Raw genomic sequence first — 10,277 nt, 5'->3', positions numbered from 1 at the left:
GCTCCGGATTTGGGAAAGGTTCAGCGATGAACAAAAACCGGATGGGATAGAATAGAACAGATTTAAGTAGGATAGAATAAAACTTACCTGAAGAATGTGGTACTTTAGTACTTTAGAGCCAGATATAAGAAACTGGTAACACTTTTGACCCGCACCCATTTGACCTCTGACCTTCCTATCCATTGCAAGTTGTCCGAAAATGAGAGTTCGGAGAATAAGAAATGCAAGCGTTTTTTAAAGATGTTCATTTTTTTTTGTAAAATGTAAAGATGCTGATAAAAAAACAAACGCTTTCATGTTTTTATCTGTTAACGTAATGTTCATTTATCTCTAGCTATGAATCATCATAAATTCATACAGTTTATTCATCATAATCACTTTATTATCTACAAATCTTACAAAATCAAATCAAATGAATGACAGATAGCTCTTAATCATCTGTAATAGTCATTACAATTTTAACATCAGCCATAGAAGCAGTAGCAGTAGTATACGAACAAAAACATCAATTTTATGATGTAACGATGACATACATTGAAATGACTGTTGTGGAGTTTAAAACTTACCTGAGAAATCCTTTTCTAAAGATGAATACAGAGCTTGAGAAGTCATTTGAGAGGTTAGAAAGTGTCGAAACTTATTGTTTTATCTCATGATGATCATGGAGCCGTTCCCACATTTCTAGTAGTCAGCAGATCCTGTGGTATCAGTGATAGTGACACTTTTAACCAACGACCATTTCGCCTTGTTTATATCATAGTAGTGTAAAAATTCCGTTGTGTGGTTTGTACTGTAAAGTTGTTTTAATAATTTGTTGTCTTCTAAACTCTCCTTATTTAGAGATCTACCTTCCCACTTTTGATATTCTATCAACAAAAATATTCCATTTCACCAAAAGCAGCTTTCAACCAGACACCCTGACATCTTCCAGCACCTCAGACAATTTTCACGTCCAAATATGTATCAGTAATCATATACAACTCTGTAAAATAAAAAACACTATACAAGCACTTTAAACTCTTTAAACTTTAAACTATAAATTCTCCATATAGACATTTTTTGACTACAAATCCATTTGTGCAAGATTTTCCTTTTTTAATCAATCGATCAATCAATCAATCAATAAATATAGATAAATAAATAAATAAATAAATAAATAGATAGATAAATAAATAGATGGATTAATATATAAACAAACAGATGGATAAAAAAATAAATAAAGAGATAGATAGATAGGTAAATTTAAAAAACAGACAGATATATAAAAAAATAAATAATAAATTGATAGATAGATAGATAAATTAATAAATAAATAAATATTATGTGATATTATTAAACTCTTGCAACAGTATTACAAATTTGTGTGATTTCCTTCGAGATTATAATTAACTGAGTCAAATGAGCTCAATGAAGAACACATTTGTCCCGCCATCTACTGCAGGCACTGCGGCTAGAGCTGTTTCCCACACTGTGCCGAATTACTCCTTCAGTTTACAATAAAATTTGCCTTTTTTAAAGATCGATAGCAAGAAAGATGCAAAGAGGAAAAACAGGGACAAAGAATATAAGAGCAGTCACAATTAAATCAAAATGTCATCTGCATCTCCGTTTGCGGCCGCCCCCAGGAAAACCGTTGTTTTTTGTGGGGTTTATTTTACGTCCATGGCGATAAATAAACGTGTTTCAGACCTCTGCGTGATATTGCGAGCGCCTGTGCTTACCTTACCAAATTACGCACTTGATGCTGTTGTTGTTGTTGCTGTTGTTGTTGATTTGCAAGCTACGGGAGGCGAGAGTGTGTACAGTCATTAGTCATGGTTTCACATACAGTCAAGTTTGTGGCTTCGGAGTGCGTAGCGAGTGACTTGAATATCAAAGCCACAATGACACACATCACAGTATGTTTCCACGCCAGTCATCTGGAAACTGACGGTTTTTCTGCAGAAATAAGGAAAGACTTCCGAATAACTCTTTGAATCACACTGTTCGTGTGCGACTCGAAAGCGGCAGCCCCTCGGTTCAAAGGCCTTAGAACAAAAGCTAGTCAAAAAGCTGACGTCATGTCATAGCTGTAATACCTACTATGCCAGTTTAACGCTACCCTACGCTGAAGATTGTGATATAAAAGTGCGATATATAGAATGTAAAATAATAATATTACTAATAATAATAATAATAAGAAGAAGAATTGGCAAGTATTAGAAGCAGTAGTAGTCGTAGTTGTAGCGGTATTAGTATTAGTATTAGTATTAGTATCAGTTCAAATTCAAGTTCAAGGGATTATTTGTCACACACATTATTAGTATTAGTATTAGTATAAGTATTTATATCGCCATTGTACCTCTAGATGCCCTGAAATTAAAGACAAACAATGTGTTCATTGCAATTTTGTCAAATGTTGTTTGTTTATAATTTACACTGGTGACTCTTTTATTTACGATAATAACTTCTAAGATTGTCAGTATAAGAGTTTTGTGGTGCACCTTGTTATGCATGAGGCAGTGAAATATCTGGTGCTCAAGCCGTCGCCGTTGACTTTTGTTCCCGTGATTCCTTCTTTTTAGGGCTTTTTTGAATGTTACGTTGGACTTGAGATGATTCAAATCAACAACACCCGATACGGCCACTTCCTGCAGCAGGCGGACGCCTTCCGTCGCGCGGGCTCCCTGTGCGACCTCACCGTCTCAGTGGGGAGCCTGACCTTCAGGGCCCACCGGCTGGTGCTGGCCTGCGCCAGCGGCAAGCTGGCCCGGCAGTTCGGCCGCAGCGGCGAGGACGGCCCCCTTCGCTGCTCGCTGGACCTCTTCTCCCCCCACACCTTCCAGCAGGTCCTGGATTTCACCTACGGCCAAACCCTGGCGGTGCCTGCGGACGACTTAGCCCCCCTGCTGCGCGCCGCTCAGCTGCTGGAGATGCGGCCCCTGGAGGAGCAGTGCCGGAGGCAGCTGGACGCCCTGGGCCGCGGAGAAACCGGGGAAACCGGGGAAAGTGCGAGGGGGCCGGCGGCCGAGACGAGCGGCGGCGAGGAGGGGAGTCCGGTGCCAGAGGAGAAGCCCCAGAGGAGCTCTCCTCCGGTTGAGCAGGACGGCAAAGATGTTCTCCCCTCATCTGCTGCGGAGAGGCCCACCAGCCCCACCCGGTCAAGAAAGAGGTCAAGACCATCGTACACACCATCAGTGACTTATACCAGAGACAGTGTCATTAGCCACCCCTCCCTCTCTTGTCCTCGGGCTTTGTGTACCAACAAGTGGCACCCCTCCACCGCCCGGAGACGAATGGCCCGGAGCTACTCCAGTCTCCTGGCGGCCCATGCGCTGCCGCCCGCCCACCAGGGGGCAGCGTACCCCCTCGCCACCTACCGCATGTACCCGCTGTTAGCCTCCTCGTTTGTGCCCCAAGTCCGCAGCGCCCTCGTGGGCTACCCGGGCCTCGGCCAGGGCTACCCACAGCCCTTCTCGGCCGGATCCCCGGCGCCGAGGGACACGGTGAAGCAAGATTTGGAAATATGGAAAAACCCGAGCCACAGAGCGACGCTTGGCGCCGCGCCAGCCGGGGAACAAAGGTAAACCAACATCCTGACAAGGGGGATGAAGAGAATTTCATTTTCTCCCCAAGCTGGGACAATTCCCCCTCAGATTCCCCTTATTTGCGTACGGCACAGTAATAGCTGAAGTGTCTGACTCACTGCGGCCCGACGAGAAGCCTCTCTGCTCTTCGTTCTGCCGACAGCACATTCAGATGCTCCATCGCTCTCCTCCAAAACTCAATTATATCACATGAACTAATTTTCCATGTCAAATTAAAAAAGAAAACTCTTGACAAAATACAGCGTGCAAAATATTGTATACATATTGCCCTCGTGGTTAACTGCGGTTAAAGGACATAGATGTCATAAGTGAAAACACAAGATACAGTCATAGGCCGACGTGATAATTGAGAATAATACATAATAATTAGTAATGAATATGGAAGACAAAAACATTGTTTGATATTTTGCGCAAACGTCGTGTACTTTCGGGGCGGCTGGGCATCTAAACTCACTCCACGGTTCTCATTCGTACGTCTCTCTCTCTCTAACTGTTCTATGGCCCCCAGTACAATAGAAACAAGAGCATTTTAAGGGGAGTCCCCTGAAATTCTCCCCTCCTGAGCAAACATTATAATAAACCCACATCACAATGGCGTTACAGTGCAGGTAGATGTTTTCAATGTGAAAATAAAGGTTATCCTCCAGCTTCCTCTTTCGGTCTGAAAGCTCGATAAGTGGCTAAAAATACCTCGAGTGGAAGGAGAAGAGGTGGGGGGTGTTGGGGGGGTTTCGCAGGATCAACATTTTTCGATCGTTTTTTTTCAATAAGTCATTTTGGGCAGAGATAAATGTGCCTCCATGGTTCTGAGAACACGTGTTTGCCGCAGGTACGCCGCGGAGGAGAAAGCCCGGAGGGGGAGCGCTCCAAACTGTCAGCATTGCGGTGCAGGTCCTCACATGCATACGTCAGGTAACCGTGTCGGATCAACACCTTTGATTTGTGACGACTGGACCGACTTGTCAGACACATGAGACACTGACTGGTGTGTGTGTGTGTGTGTGTGTGTGTGTGTGTGTGTGTGTAGGAGGCGGGGGGGGGGGGGGGGGGGAGTTAATCAGGCTGCACAGGACTTATCAATTTGAAGTGTTTCTTCACATTTCTTGTGAAGGATGACCCAACCATAACCCTAACCTTTGCCGGTTCCGGCCGCGTAATGGAAAGTGATAATGAGAGATGTGGTTTTGAGAACACGGTGCAGCAGCAGGGGTAGTGTGGTTACTAGGTACAGCAAATAGTACAGTATGTTCTGCAGTGCATTTGTGCACTGCATATATATATATATATATTTAAAAAAAAAAAATATATATATATATATATATATATATATATACACACACACACACACACACATATATACACGCACACAGAAACTGGTAGAGCACAGTCCAAAATGCAAGATAAGATGTTATTGGGAAAGACAGAGGATTGGGTTGTAAAACACTATGGTAGGTTTTTATAAGTTCTTAGAACATGAACTGAAGTATTTCACATTCTTTCTATAAATTATGTTGTTATAACCTAGTAGGAGCATCATGAATTAGTATTATAAAGGAGCAAATGTTCTTTATATATATATATATATATATATATATATATATACATATATATATATATATACATATATATATATATACACCTGGAGGAAATGGTTGGAAAAAAGTGTCACTCATGCAGACTTTAGGTGTAAGGAAGTGGAGCCTGAACATGCTGTTTGGACAGGAAACGTTCTAATGAAAGGCGCCTCGGTGCGATTAGGGCGCTGGGTGCCTCACTGCTGTGGTTTTTACACGTTGCCCTACTGCAGCCACCATTTTCTGTAACTACAGCATCCTGTGTCTGCATCACGAGGCTGTACAAGCCTCCTGTGAACGGGGAAAAGAAAGAAACTTTGACAATTAACAATGTAGTTCCCGATGTTAGCCCTTATTTCATGTTATTTAAAAAAAACTTTTATTTTTATTTATTTTTTTCCACGCCCTATCCCCGCAAATGCCGTCAAGCGGTACATGCTCGCACGCAATGTCAACACAGCGACCCCTGATCCTGCACGCCATCCGCGCATCCACATAACCCCCTCCCATAATCAGGCTTTGGCCAAAACAAAATCCCATTATGTGTCTTTTTTTGTTGTTGTTGTTGTTTTTTTTTTTTGTTTCCCTGTCCTATGAGATTCACCTCCTTGGCCGTTGCCAAGAATGTCTCGCTGCACAGCGGCGACAGCGGCGGCCAAAAAGTCACTGAAACGATGATGATGACCGTGTGTGCCAAGCCGGTGTCTATTTTCCAATAGACACTTCTAATTTCCAACTCTCACTGAATCCATAGAACACGAATGTCATAAACTCAACGTGGCTCAACAGAAACAAGGTCAACGTAGTGGCCTGCATGTCCTCATGGGGCACCCATAGCAGGTGGACACCGGTGTTGAGTGAAGATGAATAACACCAGTCATTATAAGACACCGGGGGAACACAACATCCCATACACCCGGAAAAATAGCAATACGCTGGCGATATGATGCCAGGACCCAAACACACACACACACACACACACACATGCACGCACGCACGCACGCACGCACACACACACACACACACACACACACACACACACACACACACACACACACACACACACACACACACACACACACACACACACACACACGCACACACTCAAACAAGCACACATTCAGAAACTTTTAAGGGTTCAGAGACTTTCAGGTTCACACCTGCCCTGAATGTCGTAACGTCCTCCTCTGTGGAAGGCGAGATAAAGTGTGTGTGGTAGTGTTGACGTGTGATGTGACGGCAGTGGAGTCCGTCGGGGGAATTTTTTCATTACAGTAAAAAAAAAAAAAAAAAGAAAGAAATCAAAATCTTTTTCTTTCAGCTGAAGTCAAACGTGAGATTCAAACAAAGTCATTCCAAAACGCATTGAAATAGTAGAGAAAATGGACTGAAGCAAATTTATAATTTTGGATATCGAATTTCTTCTCAATGCCGTCATTGACTTTCTGACATATTTTGTGTGCAGCGGCACAAAACAGAATCCACTGGATGGAACTGGGACCTGTTTGGGATTAAAACTCTCATGAGCGTCGACGAACAAATGTCAAGTTTCGTGACTCGTCAAACACAACGCACATTCACATAAATGGAAGTGTATATTGAGGTTCAAGTTTCTATGGTGGTTTTAATTTCTTAAATATTTCCATAAACCAACTTGAAACTAGAGTCAAAATTGAATCCTGAAATTGCTTGGGGAAAAAAAACAAAACTCATTTGAGAGGGTTGAACTAAAAGTCACCTTTTACCGAACCACGCTGTCGACGATTCGCTGACGCGTCGGAATAGGGAGTGCCGAACGGCGGTGTCTGCGCGGCGGAGCGCGCAACGCAGGCCGCAGGCCAACTCGCCCCTGGGGCACCTTCCCAAGATGGCGCCCGGCGGGGCCGACGTGTCTTTATCTGCGTCCTCGTCTGTTCAGGTGAAGTCTGCCAAGGGCCGGGCTGCTGCGGCGGGCTCCAGCGCGTGGCGGAGAAGCCCTACCGGTGCCAGCACTGTCCCAAGAGGTTCAGCCTGAAGCACCAGCTGGACACGCACCACAGGGTTCACACAGGTGGGGTCAGCGAAGCCCCGTCCGTCCCGCCCCCCACCGCGGAGGGGGATTCTGCGTCACGATGCACAAATGAGTCGTGCTGTGTGAAATCAATGTGGCGTCATTTGATATATGGATTAAATATATTTTAATATGTATTTCACTCTTTCCGACGTTTTTCATGGCTTTGAACTTTTATACGCCTAAACAAGCATTTAAATGGTCGATTCAATGGTGGAAACATTTGCATTCGTAATTTGTGTTTTGTGACGCACCAAAGACGAGGTTACTATATTTGTGGGTGGAGGAATATATCTGTTTGTTTGTTTTTTTGTTGTTTATTTTGCATTTAAAAATCGTTACACAGATTTGCGTACCGTAGTATTTTATGAATATTTTTGTTTATATATATATATATATATATTTTTTTTTTAATATTTACTTTATTGATGTTATTATATATATTTGTGGATCCTGACACGGAATCCCTTCCATAAAAGCTCATCGTGACATTGGACGCTTGCATATAGTGACCAGATATTTGAAACCGCCGCCGGGCTGTGTCCAAAACACTCATGCATCCTCTTTTCCCCTCCAAAGGAGAGAAACCCTTCGAGTGCCGGCTGTGTGGCCAGCGCTCCCGGGACTACTCGGCCATGATCAAGCACCTGCGCACGCACGGCGGGGCCATGCCCTACCAGTGCACGGCCTGCCTGGAATTTTGCAGCAGCCTGGCGGCCATGCAGAAGCACCTGAGGAGCCACTCTGCCCAGGACTTCCCCTCCAATTGGAGCATCAGCAGCACCTACCTGTACACCTCACACACCTGAAGCACACACGACACACACCCAAATATATCGACTATGCATATAGAATATATATTTTGACATTATTAACGATTGCTGTGTTAGTGTTCTAAATAGTTTTTGATACAGTATGTAAATTTTTTTTTCTTTGTTTCACGTTTTCTTATAAAATATAATCCAGACTACCTCTTTAATCTGCATTTCCAGGTACCGAAAAATATATGTTTTTAATTTACTGTAACTTAAACAACTCAAAAATCTTGCATGAAGAAACCATTAAATAAATGCCTATTCTCCACAAACAACATGAAAACAAAGGAATCTAAGAAATTAGACATGAATGTGAAGAATGCAAAATCTGAAAGTGCAAAATTCCTGGGGATTAACAAAGTTTCTCATTTTACAGTAATGCTGCTTACATTCATGTAATTCAGGCCTTTATTATTTATTTTGGTAACTTACGCCAGTTTCAACATGAAACACTTTCTTCAGTTCCTGCGTATCGGTGTTGGTAAGAGCCTCGAAAATCTAATGATAGAATTAATAAAATCTCCAAAGTAGCCTAGTGCTATGACTTGCATGAAGGGTTTGTTTTTTGTTTACGGATTTTATTTATTTTCATCTGAGGTCTATTTTGAGGTTTTTAAAGATGTTACACTTGTCTAACCGCCGCGCACTCTGTTGTAATTGTGGCAAAACTCCTACTCAACAGTAAATGTCAGCGCTGCGACACGAGGAGGGATCTCTTCGCCTTCGTTCCACCTCTTTTCGATCAATGTAGGACGTTTCAATCCCTTTTACGGCAGCCGCTACTTCTATCTTCTTTATATTTGCAGGTTTTTAATGAATGATCAATTTGAAGTTGGAGGGCTGGAGCTATCCTGATGTCTTTCTCTACGTCTGAGTCTTAAAACAAAAAAAAATACCTATTATGGTTCTGATTGCTTAGCAAGGTAAAAAAAAGGACGTCTGTACATGAGCACGAGGACATCACACCCAACGCTGCTTCTCCACAACAGATCACGTTAAGTCCAATAATGTTTAGAAAGATAGCTTTCATTTCTTGGTACTCAGTTTAAAGCCCTGTCACCTCATTTTATGGGAAACAAATAAAAGGCCTGCTTGCTTTATTCAAACATCGTAACATCTTTATTAAGCAAATAACATTATAAATAAAAAAGTGCATAGAAAAATTAAACAGTTTTAGAAATATGTATACAATTATTTACAAACTCAAGGTTTATTTGTACAAGATAACAAAGACACATTTAAAGTCCACATATTTTCTCATTTTTATGTCTTTTACACTTTTTATACTTTAAAATAACCCTACTGTATATATATATACATAGATATATATCTATAGATATATATCTATATATATGGATATATATATTTATCATACAACTTTCTGAACAAATTCTGGGAGAGATGGTCATGGTAACTTCAGGTTTTGACTAGTGCTTTGCATCCTTCAACACACACACACACACACACACACACACACACACACACACACACACACACACACACACACACACACACACACACACACACACACACACACACACACACACACACACACACACACAGAGCTATGCAGGACATTAAAAACCAAGCTACTCTTTAAAGTATTATCCTCTTAAATTATCCTCTTTTTGCAGTATTCACAAAATGTCTGTCTAATCAACTGAGGTAGAATCCTTGTAAGAAGTTGAGAGTGACTTTCGATGGCATGACACATGGAACTCCGGGCTCCGCTCCAGTGACTGGACATGCAGGAAGGGGAGGAGACAACGCATCTAGACAACACTTGTTTCTTACAGGAACTTGGCTCTAAAAAGGTTGCGTGACGGGGGAAATCAAATGACGGGGCGTGAGCGGGCACACTGCTTGCTCCTTACCCCCTGTGGATGACTAAGGCTTTTTAAGTATTGTGTCCAAGAAATCTTTCAAACCAAAACCCCAAAGAAATAAAATGAAAAATAAATTAAAACTTGTTTTAAAAGACCTGCTTTAGAATTACTTGTCTGATAAGGTTGCCAATGCAACACGCGCCTGTCCTGAAACAAGATTCAAGTAAAAGTATGAAAAGAAAAATAAATTGCTAATAAAAAATAAAAAAACAAACAAAAAAAAAAAACGGGGGAATAAATCTCCCACGATACTTTCGCTCAATGATTTATACAAAAAGAATTTAAATTTTACCATTCCAAATTTTGAACACGTGAATAAATATGTCTGAACAGTGTTGATTCAATTATTGAACATTGACTAAAAA

Source organism: Zeus faber (genome assembly GCF_960531495.2).
Source record: "Zeus faber genome assembly, chromosome: 8".
Taxonomy (NCBI): Eukaryota; Metazoa; Chordata; class Actinopteri; order Zeiformes; family Zeidae; genus Zeus; species Zeus faber.
Note: the sequence above shows the minus strand (reverse complement) of the source record.